Below are 18,443 nucleotides of genomic sequence, written 5' to 3'. Positions count from 1 at the left end.
GCTGTCTAGCCTCCTTGATGATGTCCGTACAGTCAGGGGACAGGTTTAGATAGCCAAACTCTATGACCTCAGGAGCCAGATTGCAAGGTTCAACTGTTGCGGATCTGGGTGCTGAATGTCTCCATGGCTCTGAGTGAGGAGACTGGGTGTGAGTTTTAGTCGCTGGTGGGGCACCACTGAAAGTTCTAGAAACGTGGTGTACGAGGCTTGCCTCGCCCACGTTGGAGCAACTAGGATGAGTGTCATGGAGTGCTGCCTCAGTTTGCGCGCCACCAGCGGTATGAGCGGTGCTGGAGGAAAAGCGTACGCAAATCTGTTTGACCAGTTCATCCATATCGCATTGCCCTGAGACTGCGGGTGTGGGAACCTGGCGGCGAAGGTTTGGCATTTTGCGTTTGCTTGTGTGGCGAATAGGTCTATCTCTGGATGACCCCACTGCTGGAAATAAGGTTGTAGCACTGAGGGATGTATCTCCCACTCGTGCATCTGATGGCTGTGCCTGCTGAGCAGGTCCGCCATCTGGTTGTCCTTGCCTGGGAGGTGTTCCGCCATGAGGAACATGTTCCTTTGAATGGCCCACTTCCATGCTCTGTGCTAGGTGTGACAATTGCGGAGAGTGTGTCCCTACCTGCTTCTGAATGTAATACATTGTAGTCATGTTGTCTGTTCGTATAAGCACGACTTTGTTGCAGAGATGCAACTTGAATGCTTTCAACGCCATGAAGATTGTCATCAATTCGAGGAGGTTGATGTGCAACCGCTTTTGCTGTGTGGTCCACAGTCCCTGCACAGTATGATGGAGGACATGAGCTCGCCAGCCCTGGAGAGATGCGTCCGCTGTCAGCACCACTTGTGGTACAGGCTGCTGGAATGGTCGTCCCTTGCAGAGGTTTTGTGTGTTCCACCAATGCAGAGAGTTGTATGCACTACCGGTCACCAACACTAGGTCTCTCATTTGTCTCTGAGCCTGGTTCCACTGGCGGGCCAAGAATTCTTGAAGCGGACGCATGTGCAGCCTCGCGTGAGGGACTATAAAGATGCAGGAGGCCATCATGCCTATAAGTTCCATGAACACTTGCGCTGGGAGTGAGTGTTGTGGTCTGAATTTTTGAATCAGCACCTGCATGCTGAGGACTCTCGCTGAGTTTGGTCGCGCAGTGGCAGTGAGAGTGTTTATTTCCGCGCCCAGGTACTGTTGTACAGGGGCGGGTTGAAGATGAGACTTTGGGTAATTTAGGGAAAATCCTAGACTGTGTAGGAGGTGAATTGTGCGGGACATGTGGCTGGCACACTGCTGGGCAGACTTTGCTTGGACAAGCCAGTAGTCTAGATACGGATAGACATGGATGTGCTGTCTCCGAAGATGCGCGGCCACTGTCGCCAAGAATTTTGTAAACACTCTGGGGGCAGTAGTGACCCCGAAAGGCAGGACCTTGAACTGGTAATGCTGGTTGTTGATGGTGAACCTGAGATACTTCCTGTGACTGGGGTGCAAGGGAATGTGGAAGTAGGCATCCTTCAGATCTAGGGTTGCTAGAAAATTTCCCTGACTAGCAGTGGCAGAACTTGCTGTAAAGTGATCATGTGAAAGTGTTCTGACAGGATGTATTGGTTTAAGGGTCTGAGGTCCAGAATGGGCCGCAGAGACCAGTCTTTTTTGGGGATTAGGAAGTACAGTGAATACACCCCTGTACCCTGCTGGTCTAAAGGCATGAGTTCTATGGCCCCTTTTTGCAGCATGGAGATGACTTCTTGCTGCAATAAGTGCATGTGCTCTGCGGACATAGGACGGTGCCTTGGGGGTATGTTGGGTGGAGTGGACGTTGACTCTAGACAATAGCCGTGACGTATAAGTTGTCTCACCCACCTGTCTGTGGTAATGCTTTCCCAGACTGACAGGAACTGCTGAAGTCTCCCCCCAACTGGTGTGGTATGGTCGGGGGGCAGTGACAAGACGTCACTGTTTGTTAGTGGCGGAGGATCTGGTAATATTATTTCCACATCCTCTGCCTTTGGTGCTGTTCCCACGGTATCCACCCCTATTGTTCTTGTTATAGGTGGATTGTGTGCCTCCTTTGGTGTATTGGGCTTGATGCGATGCTTGGCCTCTAGAAGCTCCCCTGTTACCGGAGCGACGAAAGGAACTGACCCATAATTGTTGAGACTGCAGAGCACCCATGGATTTTGCAGTGTCAGTGTCCTTTTTAATCTTTTCTAGAGTGGTGTCTACCTCAGGACCAAACAGGAAGTTAGGGTTAACTGGCTGATTAAGTAGAGTGGTTTGGATTTCCGACTTGAAACCATTCCGACTTGAAACCAGAGATGCGGAGCCAGGCATGCCGTCTAAGCATCACGCTAGTGTTTATGGCCCTAGCTGCAGTATCAGCTGCATCCAACGCACACTTAATGGACGCGTTGGAGATCAACTTCCCTTCTTGTATAAGCATTTCTGCTCCCTCCTTATAAGCATCTGGCAGGTGTTGCAGTAGCTGCTCTAACGTGTCATAATGGGCCCTGTCATATCTTGCTAACAGGGCTTGTGTGTTGAAGATTCTCCAAATATTAGCTGCTTGAGCCGCTACACGTTTCCCAGAAGCTTCAAAGATCTTGGACTCTTTGTCCGGAGGAGGAGCATCACCAGTCGTCTGAGAGTTTGCCCTTTTGCGAGCATTAGCCACCACTAAGGAGTCCAAAGGGAGTTGGCCCTTGATATACGTAGGGTCCACTGGCGCAGGCTGATACTTCCTTTCAATTCTGGGGTTCACCACCCTCGCTTTAGTGGGCCCTTTGAAAATGTCGCCGGCATGTTTGAGCACACCCTTAAGCATAGGCAGAGTTTTTACAGATCTCTCTGACATAGAGAACGTATCAAAAAGGGTCAGCGTGCATGTCGACATCGTGGTTAAGGGCTGCCCTTTCAATGGGTGCGTTAAACGCAGCAGTGTCTTCAGTAGGCAAAGTCTTCACTGCATATGACTGAGTGTCAGGGGTGGTGTGTGGTTCATCAGGGTCAACAGTGTCAGCCCATGGCTGGGACTCATCCTGATGTGTCAATGGGATAGTTAAACTGCTCCTCATTGTCCCCTTCCTTCACATCCTCAGTGACTGGTGTGGGTGAGTAGGTATAGTCTTGCCCATACGGGTGTATGGGTTCAAAAAGGATAGGAGAGGTAGTAGAGTCTCTCTTTTTCTTTAGTGGTATCTTGTAAGGCTCCATAGGTGTTTCAGGCCTGATTTTCCGTTTGTAAACGGTGAGCCTGCCTGATTCGGAGTCGATGTATAATTTCGACTGTTCGTCGTAGGTCGGTGGCTGGAACTGAAAGTCTTCGGTTCGAGGCTGGGCGGGTGCAGCTACTGATTGGGACTTGGATGAGTCTGTAGCTTACGGGAGTTGGACAGCCTTAGGTCTTGCCGTCGGGGGCAGGCCGTATTTGATCGGCGCCGAAAGCATCGGTGACGGACCGACCTGCTTTTAAGACTTCGACTTCGATCCGACCGACTCCGACTGGTCAGTGTGCTTGTGGGTTTTTGTTGACTCGATCCGTTGCTGCACAGCAGGGACGCTTGCGGTCTTCGAGGAGGTTTGTTCCTTTGTTCCGAGGGTGGTTTTCTGCTCGAAGGCCTTGACCAGTTGCGGCTTCTGAATCTTCGGATCGACGGCCTTTTGGGCCTTGAGTCCTTTGGAAGAGTCGCCATCTTTGGAGCTGGGCTTCGACGTCGACGTGAGCGTGACGTGTTTAACAGCAGACACAGGCTTCATCGCTCCGATCTTCGGGTCGACGCCCCCTGTCGACCCCGAGGGGTCGAGCACACGTTTTGACTTGGAAGGCTCTGAAGTCTTCGAGCCGATGGTTGTTGTCAACACTTTCGGTTTCGATTTTGTGTCTTTATGTTTCGGTTTCGATTGCTCCACTGATTGTGGCCGCTCGACCGATGGCTCTTTGGAAATGTTCTTAGTCGGGCCTTGAAGTGGGACTGGAGAACGTGGATGAAGATCTTGGCTAAGGCCTTCCTGCGATGCCTCGACCTGAGCCGTGGAAGAGTCTGTATGGGGCCCCGCTACTGCGGTTGGGCCTAGCTCCTCGCTTGAGTCATCGTCGACGGCTCCGAGAGGTTGTGCGTAGTCTCCTACCTCGACGATGTCATCATCATGGACATAGAGTTCTCCCTCGTCCTCTTCGTAATGTGAGTCTTGCTCCGATGCGGGATCCGAGTGCTGAGCAGAATCCTCTTCTCGTACACCCTCCTCGTCGTCACCCCCGAAGATATTTTCTGGATCGGGTGCCGAGTCCCGCGCCGACTGTCGTGCAGCGCGTCGAAGACGAAGAGTTTTCTTCGATCTGAACTTCGAACAGGCCATGCAGCTGGCCTCGTCGTGGTCTGGTGAGAGACATTTATTGCATACCGGGTGCACATCGATGTGAGGGTATTTCGAGTTGCAAACGGGGCAGCGCTTGAACGGACTTCGTTCCATCGTCGATCGTCGATGGGGCCTCTGTCGTCGAAAGGCAATCGGTCGTCGACGACTTGTGGAAACAAGTGTAAGGCACCGAACGAAAGACAATACCGACGCTCCGAAGGCCTTTTGGCCTTGAGAAAGAGTATTTATATATATTCCTAACTTAAGCTAAGAAAGTACATCCGAACCCGATGGCGGAAAAAAACAATCTGAGCATGGAGGGGATGCCCATGCGCACTGTAGTCCAGGGGAGGAGACACCTATCTCGTGATACTTCAAAGACTCTTCCAGGACAACAATGTGCAATCATCCGGACCCACCACTAGGCGGCGATCTATGCATAGATATAAATTCAGCAGCCCACATGCCTCGAACATATATATATATATACACATATATATATATATATATATATATATATATATTAATATACAACTTTCAACAGACCCAGAATATTACTGCTGTATTAGCCTTTCCAATGTGCATGGAGGTCTACACCCAAAATTGACCACAGAGTCTTTAACAGAGGCGAATCTATTCTGGACTAGTAAGTATCAGATGTCCCTTCAAATATCCCCATATCTGTCGACTCCTGGTAGTTGATTTTCAAATCAGATACTTTTGTTTTTCTAGTTTATCAACAAGAGCTTGTTGATAGTGTTGAGTCTGTCGAAAACATAGAATATTATCATTTTATAAGGAAGTTTTATGATAACCCAAAGGGGTTTGAACTCCCTTGATGACTACATTAGTATTTAATTGTTGTCCAAAGAGCTCCATTTTAAGGATAAATAACAAGGGAGAGACATACATCCCTATCTAGCCCCTCGAATTTCATGACATAGATTAATCAAATTTGCATTTCTGGGCCACACTTGCTTTTTGCAAGGTCTTTAGAATGAATTATATGTAATATGCCTACTATGTATCTAGTGAGTGAAGGATCACTAGAGAACCTTCACAAGGAACTTGTCCAGCTACATAAGGAACAAGACAAATATCACCCGTTTATCCTCCTTTAATAGGGCAGGATTGCTTTGTGTATATCAAAGTCAGTGGGCATTTTCCTAGTGGTCACTGCAAATGGGCAATCGACATTTAACTGAAAACTACCTTCCTTAATGTTTTCTGTAAAATAATGAGCCAGATTATCCTTAACATGAATTCTCAACACCAGGTGCCAAAATGCAGCCTAACTTATTTTCCAAAGTTATTGGGGACGATCTTCCTGCGGAAAGAGACCCGCTCTGCACTGACCATGCAAAATATTGTTAATAATCTATGCAAGTGTGTATCTTATGTTTGCTGGAATAAAAGGTATAACCCCTATAACTGGAATGATAAGCTATCCAAATATCTATCAGGATTATGTCACATAAACCTCATCTAAACCTCTCAGTAAGGATGGAGGACTAGAATGAACTTCAAGATACTGGCCAGCCCCACCGCAGCCCTCCGAGGAACCCTCATCTACCGACCCCCTGGACCCCGCGGACCCTTCGCCAACTCCATCACGGACATTATCTCCCCGCAGGCCATCGCATCCACCAACTACACCCTGCTGGGAGACCTCAACTTCCACCTCGACAATCAACTGGACCCCAACACCACATCCCTCCTGGACAACCTCCACAACATTGGACTCCGCCAGATCGTGACCGAGCCCACGCACTCAGCAGGACACACCCTCGACCCACTCTTCACTACAGGAAACTCCATCACCTTCAGCCACACCACCGAACTCCCATGGACCGACCATCGTTGCGTCCACTTCACCTTCAGAACACCCACCATCCACAGACACCAGCACCTGCTTCCACAAAGAAACTGGACGAAAATCACAGATGACCAGCTCACCTCCTCACTCAACAACTCCACCCCAACCATCACGGAAAACGAAGACCCCAACACCGCAGCCCGAAACCTGCATAGATGGATCTCGGACAGCACCAACACCATAGCCCCCCTCAAGAAAAACAACAATACCCGTGCCAAGAAAGCCAGATGGTTTACCACCGAACTTCGAGAGTCCAGGCGCACATGCCGCCGCCTCGAAAAGACCTGGAGAAACACCAAATCCACAGAAGCCCACAACAACTTCAGAGCCGCCACCAACGCCCACCATCAACTCATCAGAGAAACGAGGAAAAAAGCGATTGAAGACAGAATCTCCACCCACGCACACAACAGCAAGGAACTCTTCAGCATCATCAAGGAGTTCGCCCAACCCACCAGCGAGTCTACCGACATCCCTCCCTCACAAGACCTCTGCGACAAACTCAGCATCTTTTTCCACCACAAAATCAAGAGCATCTACGACAACTTCGACGAAGACAACCAACACACTGAACCCTCACCAACCACCCCCGACACCCGGAAACCAGCGATTGATGACTGGACAGCCCTCACCACCGAAGACACACTGAAGACAATGAAGTCAATCCACTCAGGGGCCCCCACGGACCCCTGCCCTTCCTCTCCAGCAGGACGCAGCGGGTCAGACTCCCCCCTTTCCTCTCGGACCCCACACCTATCACCTGCGGAGTCCCCCAGGGCTCCTCCCTCAGCCCGACGCTCTTCAACGTCTACATGGCTCCACTTGCCCCCATCGTCAGAACCTACGGACTCAACATCGTGTCATATGCAGACGACACCCAGCTCATCCTCTCCCTATCCAACGAGCCCAACACCGCCAGACGCAACTTTCGAGAAGGCATGGAAGCCGTCGCCAAATGGATGAAAAACAGCTGCCTACAACTAAACACCAACAAAACAGAAGTACTCATCATGGGCCCAAACCCTGACGCCTGGAGTGACACCTGGTGGCCCACCGCCCTCGGAAACCCGCCAACCCCCACAGACCACGCACGCAACCTGGGAATCATCCTGGACTCCGAGCTCAAAATGGACCGCCAGATCAACTCTGTCTCATCTTCCTGCTTCCACACCCTCCGCCTCCTTCGTAAGACCTTCAAATGGATCCCCCTCGAACACCGAAAGACAGTCCCTCACGCCCTGGTCACCAGCAGACTCAACTACGGCAACGCACTCTACGCCGGAATAAACAAAAACCTCATCCGCAAGCTACAGAACATCCAGAACGCCGCCGCAAGACTGGTCCTCAACCTGCCAAAACACTGCCACATCTCCCAGCACCTGCGCACACTCCACTGGCTCCCCGTCGAGACGAGAATCACCTTTAAGATGCTCACCCACGCACACAAGGCCCTCCACGGCACCGGACCAGCATACCTGAACAGCCGACTCAAATTCCACGCACCCCAAAGGACCCTACGATCAGCCCAGCTTTCCTACGCTGTGGTCCCCCGCACCAGAAAGACCAGATCGGGAGGCCGCTCCTTCTCCTTCCTCGCGGCCAAAGCATGGAACGCCCTTCCGCTCCACCTCAGACAGACAACATCGCTCCCCATCTTCGCAAGAAACCTCAAAACCTGGCTCTTCGACAGACCCCCTCCTTGATGGAATGGAACCTGCACCCCCCCAACTCTCCCCCCACCCCTAGCGCCTTGAGACCCTTACGGGTGAGTAGTCGCGCTTTAACAAACTCCTGATTGATTGATTGATTGAACCAAATTGAGAAGATGTAAAGTTGCCTCTGGTCTCGTATCTATGACTAAATCACTTATAGCACAGACAACCACAAGTGGGATAAGAGAACTATTGATCTGTTGCCCTTCTTTGTTCAGGCTGTAAATGGAAACCACAGTGACTATTTCATTTCCAGTTATGTAAACACTCTAATGTTATGAATTTCAACAATTACATTTCTTTCCCCCAACACAACCGAAAGTCGACAATTTGATTAACAGTGCACATCATCGTCAGCTTCCCACCATTTATGGGTAGAAGAAAGCTAATACTGTATTGTATTACAAAAAAAATTAGCACAACAAACTTAGGACAAAGAAATGAGTTTTGATCTCAAGGAAAACAGACTTGCCAATCCAGATTTCTTTCAGGAATTATGTAAACCTAGTGACTATCAAATGTAACGCATCAGCTATACTGTTCATTCAATACATTTGCTGCACAAGTAATCCAACTGACAAACAACTGTTTGCATGCAACCTTAACCAGAAACAAAGAGATGCCATTTTCCTAACAGATGGAACATTTTGCTAGTTAGGACGTCCAGTTCAAGTTTCATTGCATGTAGCCGAGAGGTGATCAAAGAGTAATGAAAAACTATCCGTTGACAAATGGATACATTTTCAAAACAATGTCCTACAAAGAAATCAACCCATTAATAAAGATTTATTAAGAGCAAAAAAAGCTATTTTACTAAAGGAGCATTTCACTAATGCAACTTCCTCACATTGTAACCCTACCCCGTAGCCACTGCTTTACTTTCTTGGAGTTAAACAAAGGCCAGTTACTTCATGTGATGTGCGATTCACCAATTATCTTTCATTACAAGCAAACGTGCCAGATCAGCAGCCTCAACTTAAGAATGATGCCCAAGGCTGGGGACCGCGTAACTGCTGTACCTACAAGAGGTCTTGTCAAACCAGCAGAATGATAACCTATAAAGTGTACATCATTTCAGCCATGTAGGACATATCCTTGGGAATAAAAAAGTAATACTCCATGTAACCAGAATGGTCCTCTATAAATACGTCATCCACGGATGCCCTTGCTTGTTCTGAACAAGAGCATGGTGATCCAGATGATCTTGTGCTTAAAATCTGGATTCTATTTTGCAGAGACTGTGAATAGCCCTCCATCACGCTCTTCTTACATTCAGAAATAATACTTCCGTAAACGAGAAAAGGTGTACACTTCCATATTCGGCCAGTTTTTACAGTGGCATTATTTACCTTTGAAAGTACATTTTTTAGCTGCACTGGATTTAGACACTATTCAGAAATTCGAAGGCTGGATTGGCTTCAGGCTCGATTCAGAAACCAATGAAATGGCAGACTTTTGATTAGCAACATTAGCGTCTGAAGTTGGTTCTGGAGCAGATTCTTCTGGGCGTTCATCAAATCTTCCACTAACAAGGACTTTAAGAGTGGCAAGGGGTTCTTCTTAGGCAGAATTTCCTAGCCCAGCACCCCCATCTAGAGTTTCTATTTGGATCTTATGTTTCAGTAGTGTGCCAGACATGGAGGTTTTTGAACTACAGTATGTGATCTTAGGAGGATGGAGAACTGGAGACTTGGAGCTCCTTCTATGCGGTGTTTGGACTGTTCCTCTCGAACCCTTTCTTGTTGACCCGTGCCGACTTTCCTTGGAAGGACATAGACATTTGGACTTTGTTTCTTCTGCAATTGTTCTGATCTATGTTTGCCTTGTTCCTTCACAAAGACATACGGTATATCCATCAGCATCCACCTGGAGCTTTTTACATGCAGTCTGCAGATTCTCCTCTTCCCCATCTTTAGCGTCAGGCTCCATGCTCAACTGTTTAACCACAATACCCAACTGAAAAAGAAATCATGGAGCCGGACAACGTGGCTAAAGGGCTATGAACAGGTCTAGATGAACAGCAGTGGCCCCGTGTTTAAACTCCCACTGTATCAGCCGCTCATTAATAATTTCTAGATTTATCCTGTAAATCAAGCCTACAGCCTCATGATATTGGTTTCCAACCAATAGGGAACCTAGCTTTAGTCAGTATTGCATTGCCTTTTGTTAAAATTCGTTGAGGATATGAGTAGGGTGCCACCTAGATTTCGACTTCACATTTGAGGTGAGTCACCTCTAAAACACCATCATCGACATCCTTGCTGTGCAGTTCGTTCAGCAATGCTTTTCTTTTATTCTTACCTTTTTAAACATTCAATTAGCCAAATTAACAAGAAAATGCATTAAGTGGACAATACCACTGTATTTAAACCCTTTAGTAAAACAAGTATGATAGCGAAAATGCAGCCTCTAATAGGGTATGCACCAGCAGTGCCTAATGACACTGCACTCTTAAGATTTCCTGGAGCCTTCTCATCACGCTCTGTGGGTCAGCGAGGCCGCTCATTTTGAGTAATTACAGTGGATAGACCACTGCTCGTGAATCATTTCTACCCACGCCTTTATAACGGGGGGGAGGGGGAGGGGCACTAGGGATGTTTATGGATTGAGAGATAACACCCACGCACTTATGGCTGAGAACTAGTATTACAGGTATGTAACTCTTAATCCGGTCATTGGATTCTCTTTAACATACATAAATAAAAGAGCTGAGCAAGCTTAACACCTTCGCTGCGGCGGCTATTCCGCCGCAGCGCTAAGGGGGCGGGAGGGCCTCGCGGCGCTCCCATGCTGGTGACGGAACCGCTCCGTCACCAGCCTCGGTTGAGCTGTGCTCATGACGGGGCGGTTCCGTCATGGCCCCGCCCGCTCAATAGAACGCGCCGCGCAGGTGCCAAATAAGCGCCGCGCAGGCGCGCCGGGCGGGCCATGACAGAACCGCTCCGTCATCAGCACAGCACCACCGCGGCTGATGACGGAGCGGTTCCGTCATCAGCATCGAAAAGGTTAATACTCAGCCCTGGAGGAAGAACCCAAGGCAAAGGTGGAAAAAAGATAAAGCCTATCCAAAGAGACTGTAGGCAGGCGTGTGCCACTACGTTTTCGGTTCTGGAATTGATCTAATAGTGCTTAGCAAATGTATGGATCAATCTCCTGGTCGCTGTTGTACAGATTTTCAGGATAGGAACACTACTATTAAAACGGCAGTAGCTGCTTCGACTTAAGTGGAATGAGCTCTGGGTTTTCCAGGCAATAACTGGTTTGCCTTCTAATAACGTGATAATACATGACACCACCAAACCAGCTATGGTTCGCCTCCATGACAATAGATCTTTGCAAACAGTCCCCAAATTAATGGATAGTTGTTTGGCCTGTCCGATCCCTTGGTCACATCTAATTATTACATAAGTGACCCTTTTACATCGAACACAACCTTGGCTTTTCTGCCGTGGAGGAAAAGTCTGGAAAGAAGGTTAGAAGTGAGATGGTTTAAGTATTGTTGAAATCATAAATTACTTTGGGTAGAAAGAAGAAGTTGAAGTTCTTAAAGACGCTTTATTGTGGTGGAAATCCAAGTACAAATCTTCTGTGCAGATTACTTGAAGCTCACCTACCCTTCTGGAAGACATGAAAGTCTACTTTCCATGAAAGATGTTGAAGATCTGCTTTGTGCATGGGTTTGAAACTGAGGTCCTATCAATTTGAAAAGGACAATATTCAGTTCCAGGGAAAAAAGATCTCAAAACTGGGGGAAAATACTTCCTTAAGCCTTCAAAGAAATCCTTAATCACTGGTAGAGCAAATAATGGATGCCTCTGTGAAGTGCTCTTCTTGTAAGCAATGATATCAGCCAAGCGCACTTATGACTAAGTAAGGCTTTGGTTCCTGGCACAGAAATACAGGCTCCTGTTTGGCAGGTTTATATTTCTTGAGGAGATGCAGAGGAACTGATTTTAAAGAGTGGCTGGAGTTAAGAATTCTGCTTCCGCAAGCTCAGTGAAGCGCACAACAGTTATACATTAATCCTATAAAAATTAAAAACAATGAATACCTGCCGACTAAGACATTCTTAAAGATTTGGGGGTTTGGGATTGTCAGAGTTGTAGGAGCGTGATGGCAAGTAGTTGTGCTGGTACTGTTATTGCCAATGTTGGCAGGGGCAACGGGCTGTTTAAGTTGCAATGCCTCCTGAGGAGGGCCCCGGCACTTCTTTTTTTTAAATTAAGCACTGCAGTGCCCCTACTGTGGGTGAAAGAAGGCGGCTTCTAATCCCCATGATCTCTGTGTGGTCTACCTTTGTGCCTCTCTGCTGCTGGCTTCCTTATAGCTACAGTGTATGCTGAATGGAGCTGGTGCACTTTTTACCCGGCAGGCACCTTTTCTTCACTTATCTTACAGTTAGAACAGATTCTTCCAAGTTATTTGACTATACAGCACATTTCTACCGTAAATGCTGCAATGTGGTTGATGTTCCACTCAAAATATTGTAGTGTTTAACAGAAATAAAAAGTTAAAGCTGGCCTGTAAAACACTTAGGAGGTGGCACTAGACTGTTCAATACTTTGATTATATATCCTTGATTAAGGTCAAGCGGGATTAAAGTGTGTTGGGCGTTTGCCTGCCACTCCATTGTATGCAATAAATAAAGATAAAATACTAAAACTGAGAGTGCAACTCATTTTTCGGTTACGTCAAGTAAAAAAGCCGGGAGAGATTGCAGTGGGTGGTCCTGCCGTTTGCGTCTTCCATCACCAAATAAAGAAGAGCGCCGTACCTGCCCGAGACAGTGGGACTAGCTGGAAATCTATATACCGCTGTGTTCAGTGATCTTCTATTTCCGAGGCAGCCACACCAAAATGTCGAACATTTTAGGTAGTTAAAACACTTCAACCAGGCACAGCAGGATGTAGATAGTTGCTTTTACTGTTGAGATACGTGCACCAAACAAAAACAGGACACCAATTTGTTTTGGCTTGCGCCTTCAACTGGGTAACCTATATCCCAACACCATAGTGATTTACAAACAGTCCTATCATTGCACTTCCCCCCCCCCACACCCCACACCCCATCACATGAGCTGGATTGCTTCCTTCAATGCACCATGAACCACACTTAAGCACCATGTTGGAAATGTGGTCATGATCACCAAGCACATACAGGGTACACTTAAAGAATCAGAATTCATCTATTTTTGGACACGGATCGACAGTGTATACACATCATATACTTCATATGGTGGAGCATCAATTTGCTACCCCAACTTTAAGGTAGAACAATCACCAATTACTCGCACAAAAACAAACATTCAAATTTCGCAGTGGGTCATTGATTCATATCGTTATATTGGATAATGCCACCTAGAATAAAGAGGATATCACATTGCCAACAGAGCCCGACGATGGAATGCATAATGCCAATGTTCATCTATTAACTTGATGGCATAAAGATCAAAGTCATATCATGATTAGAAAGTGAAAAATGAAGTTCATTAGCAGTGATAATTATATAAAGTGTTCATATGCAAATCATAAGATGCTCATGTCTGGCATCTATTAACCAATGACACCATTACAGAGTTGGGTATCATGATACCGCATTCACTAATACAGGTCCCTTTTCGTACATTGCATTCAATTCATTTCCATTCTATGGGATGGCGAGATCTTGTCCTTGACCACTTTAGGTAAAGTCAGAGAAATACAGATATATTTAAAATTTCAAAGAGCCAACCTAGACTTCCATTTCTGTGCAAATTGCAAGGACCATCTATTCGTGCATTAATAAAATGGTGTGAAAATATGTCAATAAGCAAATGAATACATTATTATACCCATGCAACAGCCATACCCATAGAAAGCGTCCAAGTGCAAGATCATAAATTGCTGGTGTCAGATTTAGGTCTACAATAGCGCCCCCTCTTTGAACGGGATCCCTATATGTTGATAGTCATTGTACAGGGCGGCCAGGTGTAATAAGTCTGAAATTGTCTAAGGTACCCCACCGGATCTCAAGTAAACAGCAGTATGCTCTGGAAGTTGCAGCAATAGTCAAGTAAAGGAATGGTTGCCTATGAGAGGCAGATTCCCTAGTTTGTTATGGGGCATTAAATATATAAATGCCCATGTGCTTATATCTCTGCATCTACGTTCCATATCAAGTCCCAGCAGAATGATCATTTTAGATTTGCATCACATAGTTCGAGTCCCGCTCTCCCTTGTGCATCGGTGCCTTGGTAGGTTTGATCTCATAGTATCGCAAACAACTGGGATCCCCTCTGTATACCTCTCAGAAACGTTTAGCCATAGGATAGTTTCTGTCCTGATTTTTTATAGCCCTCACATGTTGTAATATGCAAATTTTCACTGTGTTGAATTTGCTCTCCATATATCTCATTTGGCAATTACATTCAAGGACGTCAGGGCTCGAAAAATCATTAAAATGTTACTAGACCTGCAGTAAAAATCTACTCCACCTAACTGTGAAGTACTTGACCCGTGAACTGGTCTCAAATTTTGTGATCCTAGGCAAATATTTTGTATTGTGGAGCAGCCTTTTCCATTATTATCATATAAGAAAGCACCTTCAAATATGCAAGATCACTATTTCTGCTTTACAAAATAGCTTTATTTACTAGACCAAATGTTTGCTCTACATATACCAAAATTCATGCCCATATATAGATTGCACCCGATCCCTGGCTTGCCTCTTGTTTCACAAATAGCATGGTAATCTGGGCAGGAGCAGTAATAATTCCCAGTTCATGTTTAAAAACTCACTTTTCATAAATATATTACTAAAGCATGATGTGGTACTGCACGGTCATTTACAGACGGCATAATATTAATTGAAATGGCCACAAAACTTTCCGACTAACATGTAGTTTTAATGATAATAGCGCATAAACAATGTTTGGAAATTGGGTTTCGGTGATATTTAAAATTTGCACATCACCAAGTAACATGCTTTAATTTGTTTTAATCCTATCAAAATATCCTTTCACCACAGAATTACAAACGTGTCTTCATAACTAGTCAAATATATCTGAAATGTTTGAACAGTTAACTTAGTTGTTTCAGTGTTGTGTTAGAAAAAAGCCTGCCATCCTACAGCCTTTCATTTCACATGGTTTCCACAGTTCAGTTGTCACACAGGTGATGGAGCGCAGATTTCATCTGGAGTCAGGCATAGCTTTATTTTTTTGTGCTTCAGACAGACTGCATTTAAATTAACACACATTTTGGTGCAAGGGAAAACACATTGCACATAAAAATATGAAGTTCGGCCTAGTCAGTCTGAAATATTTGTGCTGAATTAACATGTGTTTTTGCAGTTTAGAGAAAAACTTGCGACTTAAGTGGCCTTTTTAGTTTTGAAGATAATCATAGAATGTGTTCGCTCTTCCCAGCTCATTTTCCTTGCCATCTACATTCACTATTCCGGTCTTAAGAGACTTTGGCTTGGTTGCATATTTAGACAAAAAATGTTCAGTTCATAACACATCTTATAATGTTTATTAATTAACCATGCACCAAACACTACACACGGGGCAAACGCTTTTTGCCTGAAAAGCTATCTAAATCATTAAAGCATGCTGCTATGAGTATGTAATAACTGTGTACACTTTGAAAATTTACACTAGTGCATGTATTATGCTCTGTTGCAAATTGCACATTTTTGCATGTTGTGCACAAATAATATGAAAAGCTGCTTTAAACTAAGTTTTGCTAGGTAATCACTTATACAGGGTATTAGTATGGGGGAGGTAAAACATAATGGGTTTTATTTCGTAATTTAATATTATTTTTGTGTTTGTTTTTGGACCGAAGATAAAATGGCTGCCTGTTAATCCAGCAAGGCTGTGAATTGCATTGAAAAAAGAGAGCATGTGCAGATTATACCAGCTTGCCTCAAGACACGAAGGAGGAGTCGAGGCCACTGTGAACTGTACATTCTTGTGATCGTGCCAATGTACCAGTGTTAGTTAAAGTATCCTTCCTGCGTGCGATGTGACCGAAAGGAGGAAAATAGAATGAAACATTTTTCCTAGGAAATGTTGCTAAAACATATACGTGTATTAATCATTAACGCTTCTCTTGTTAAAACCGGTATGGTTTGGAATTTCCAATGAGAACAGAATGGTGAGACCCTCATGTCACATATGGTAACCAATCACAGTGCGAGTTTTTCTGAATATGGAACATTTTATTGTAGTCTGCCACGAATTAGAGTATACATAATGACCTCTTTGGAGGCGTGGTTGGCTCTTAGGCTTAGGGGGGCGTGTGAGCTCTTGAGAAGGAGCAGATTAGACCACACATCATATGGGTTAGGTACGAGAAACGTCGCGGGAGGAGATTGCTGCACCTTGGAGAAGATTGCGTCCAAGGAGAGGTGGGGGGTTTCTTGCTCATATTGTTTTCAGAGAAGTCCTTGCACGTCATATTTTTGGCAAGGCAGATCACATTCCTCTGTGGACTTGTGAAGCGCGGGCTGTCTTACTCCTAAATCACAGACGAGGGCAGAGAGAGCAACAGATAGAAAGGTTTTTTTAGATTTAGATGCTAAAACTCTAAATTTATGCTTTGACTAATTAACTAGTTTTTGAAAGGATTTGTTTTATACTTTTATTTCTCTTGATGGGAGATTTTGCTAATTATTGATTAGCCTTGCATAATTCACTCTTGAATTATATTTCCTGAGCTCTTTAAAGAACTCTGATTTGATGTCTTATTCCTTTCCGGAATGCTTTGTTTGAAACATATAATATGTTCTGTATTTAATTCTATTTTTCCTGTTTTCAATACTCTGCAACGTGATTGATATTTGACTAATGAATAAAGGGTCAGAGAAATATGTACTTTTGACTAGAAAATAAAAGTCTTTAAAATACTCCACAACTCTCTTTACTGGCTTAAATATTAAATGCATTTTTGATTTTCATGTTTATGTAAAGTCTCCTGAAGGTAATATATGGTGTTAAGGACCCAACACCTTTTCAGCCGTAAAATAGAGGTATATGAGGTTTTGCATTGAGAAATTACCGCTGGATCACAGGTCACTTTATAAAATCCTCTAACTTCAGTCACAGAAAGAAAAATTAATATAGGAAGACAAGCTGACTTTTGACCTCTGTCTCCAAAAGCCTACAAATGTGACCAGATAACAAGATTTAAAGGCATCTTCATTGCTCTTTCACTTTGTGAGCAGTAAAGATGCATTTAAATCTTGTTATCTGGTCACATTTGCTGGCTTTCAGGGACAGAGGTCAAAAGTCAGTTTGTCTTCCTATATTTATTTTTCGTTGTAGTCCCTAAAAATAGCTCCTCCTGCCCTGAACATAAACAACAAAGTCAGTGTTGCACGTTATGTTCAGTTATATGGCGGGTTTGGCCCTCAAATGTCTCAAATGTATTCCTGTTCACGCCATATACACATGCCTTACAGTGATCATATTTCCAGAACCCCAGATGTATCTTAGCTAGCCAATTCAACTTGACATCATTTATAAACATTCTTCTCGTTAAAATGTCACCTAGCAATCTGGATTTTTAAATAGGTTATTTGTGGATGTTGACCTATTTTACTTTTGATGCATTTGTTCTTCGAGTTGGAGGACATGCCAATTCTGTGCGAACAAAGGGATCTTATCAAATGATGCTCATTATTATATTCTAAAAAGAAACAAATCTGGGATTGATCCGGGCCAGTGTCTTTGTGCTTCAGGAGGCCCACTATTGCCATCCAGAATAGAATTGCAAGCGGTATCTTTGCAAGAGATATGCATGTTGTTGACATCATCCTTCACATCCAAAGGCACATCCAGAAATTCAATGCTAGTTTTACTCCATTTAGCAATTAATAGGAGGTTATATTCATTGCAATTGAGTTCCTGGATGAATTCCTGCAGGTGAGTCCTCTCCATCCCATATTAAAAACAGTTCATCAAAGCGCACCCAAAGTAGAAGTTTATTCATGTGGTGGGCAAATGTATCTGACCATGCCACCTCCTTCTCCCACGATCCCATGTATAGATTAGCGTACGTGGGAACAAACGAGGCATCCATGGAAGTGAACCTGTTTCTGTAAATAAACCTGGTTGTCCGTGCTTAATTTGAGCCAGTGCTTTCCGGTGCTTGGCACCAGCACTTTTTTTTACATTGCCATGACAACAGGTTGTTTTCTTCAGTTGGTGGTGGCCCCGAACTGAAAATAAAATAAAAGATGTAACTCGTTGGATGATTCACCTAGTATGTTAAAGCAGTATTTTACTTCCTAAAAGGGACGGGTAGGACTACTTTCTATGATTGCATTAGGCTCATGTCACCCTTACCACACTACTGGAATAATATAGATTGTTTCATCAAAAGTGAGGGATAGCTCGGAGTTAAGGCGTCGCTGCTTAAATTTGTAAGCAGTCTGTAGGTCAAAGGTTCGAATGCTAGCACGTCTGAATCGCGTTTCATTTTTCCAAATACATAAACACTAAAAAGTGTTG

The 18,443-nt window shown here is 44.9% G+C and overlaps 1 protein-coding gene and 1 pseudogene across 1 annotated transcript in view; both read right to left on the bottom strand.

Moving 5' to 3' along the window:
• Positions 1-18,443, bottom strand: part of UNC119 (unc-119 lipid binding chaperone) — a 403,376-nt gene that overhangs the window by 136,033 nt on the left and 248,900 nt on the right. The window lies entirely within an intron of this gene.
• On the bottom strand, positions 9,004-9,877 carry LOC144824990 (oxidative stress-responsive serine-rich protein 1 pseudogene; annotated as a pseudogene).

Source organism: Lissotriton helveticus, chromosome 3_1 (genome assembly GCF_964261635.1).
Source record: "Lissotriton helveticus chromosome 3_1, aLisHel1.1, whole genome shotgun sequence".
In the NCBI taxonomy this organism is placed as follows: Eukaryota; Metazoa; Chordata; class Amphibia; order Caudata; family Salamandridae; genus Lissotriton; species Lissotriton helveticus.
Note: the sequence above shows the minus strand (reverse complement) of the source record. Positions and strands in the feature narration are given on the sequence as shown.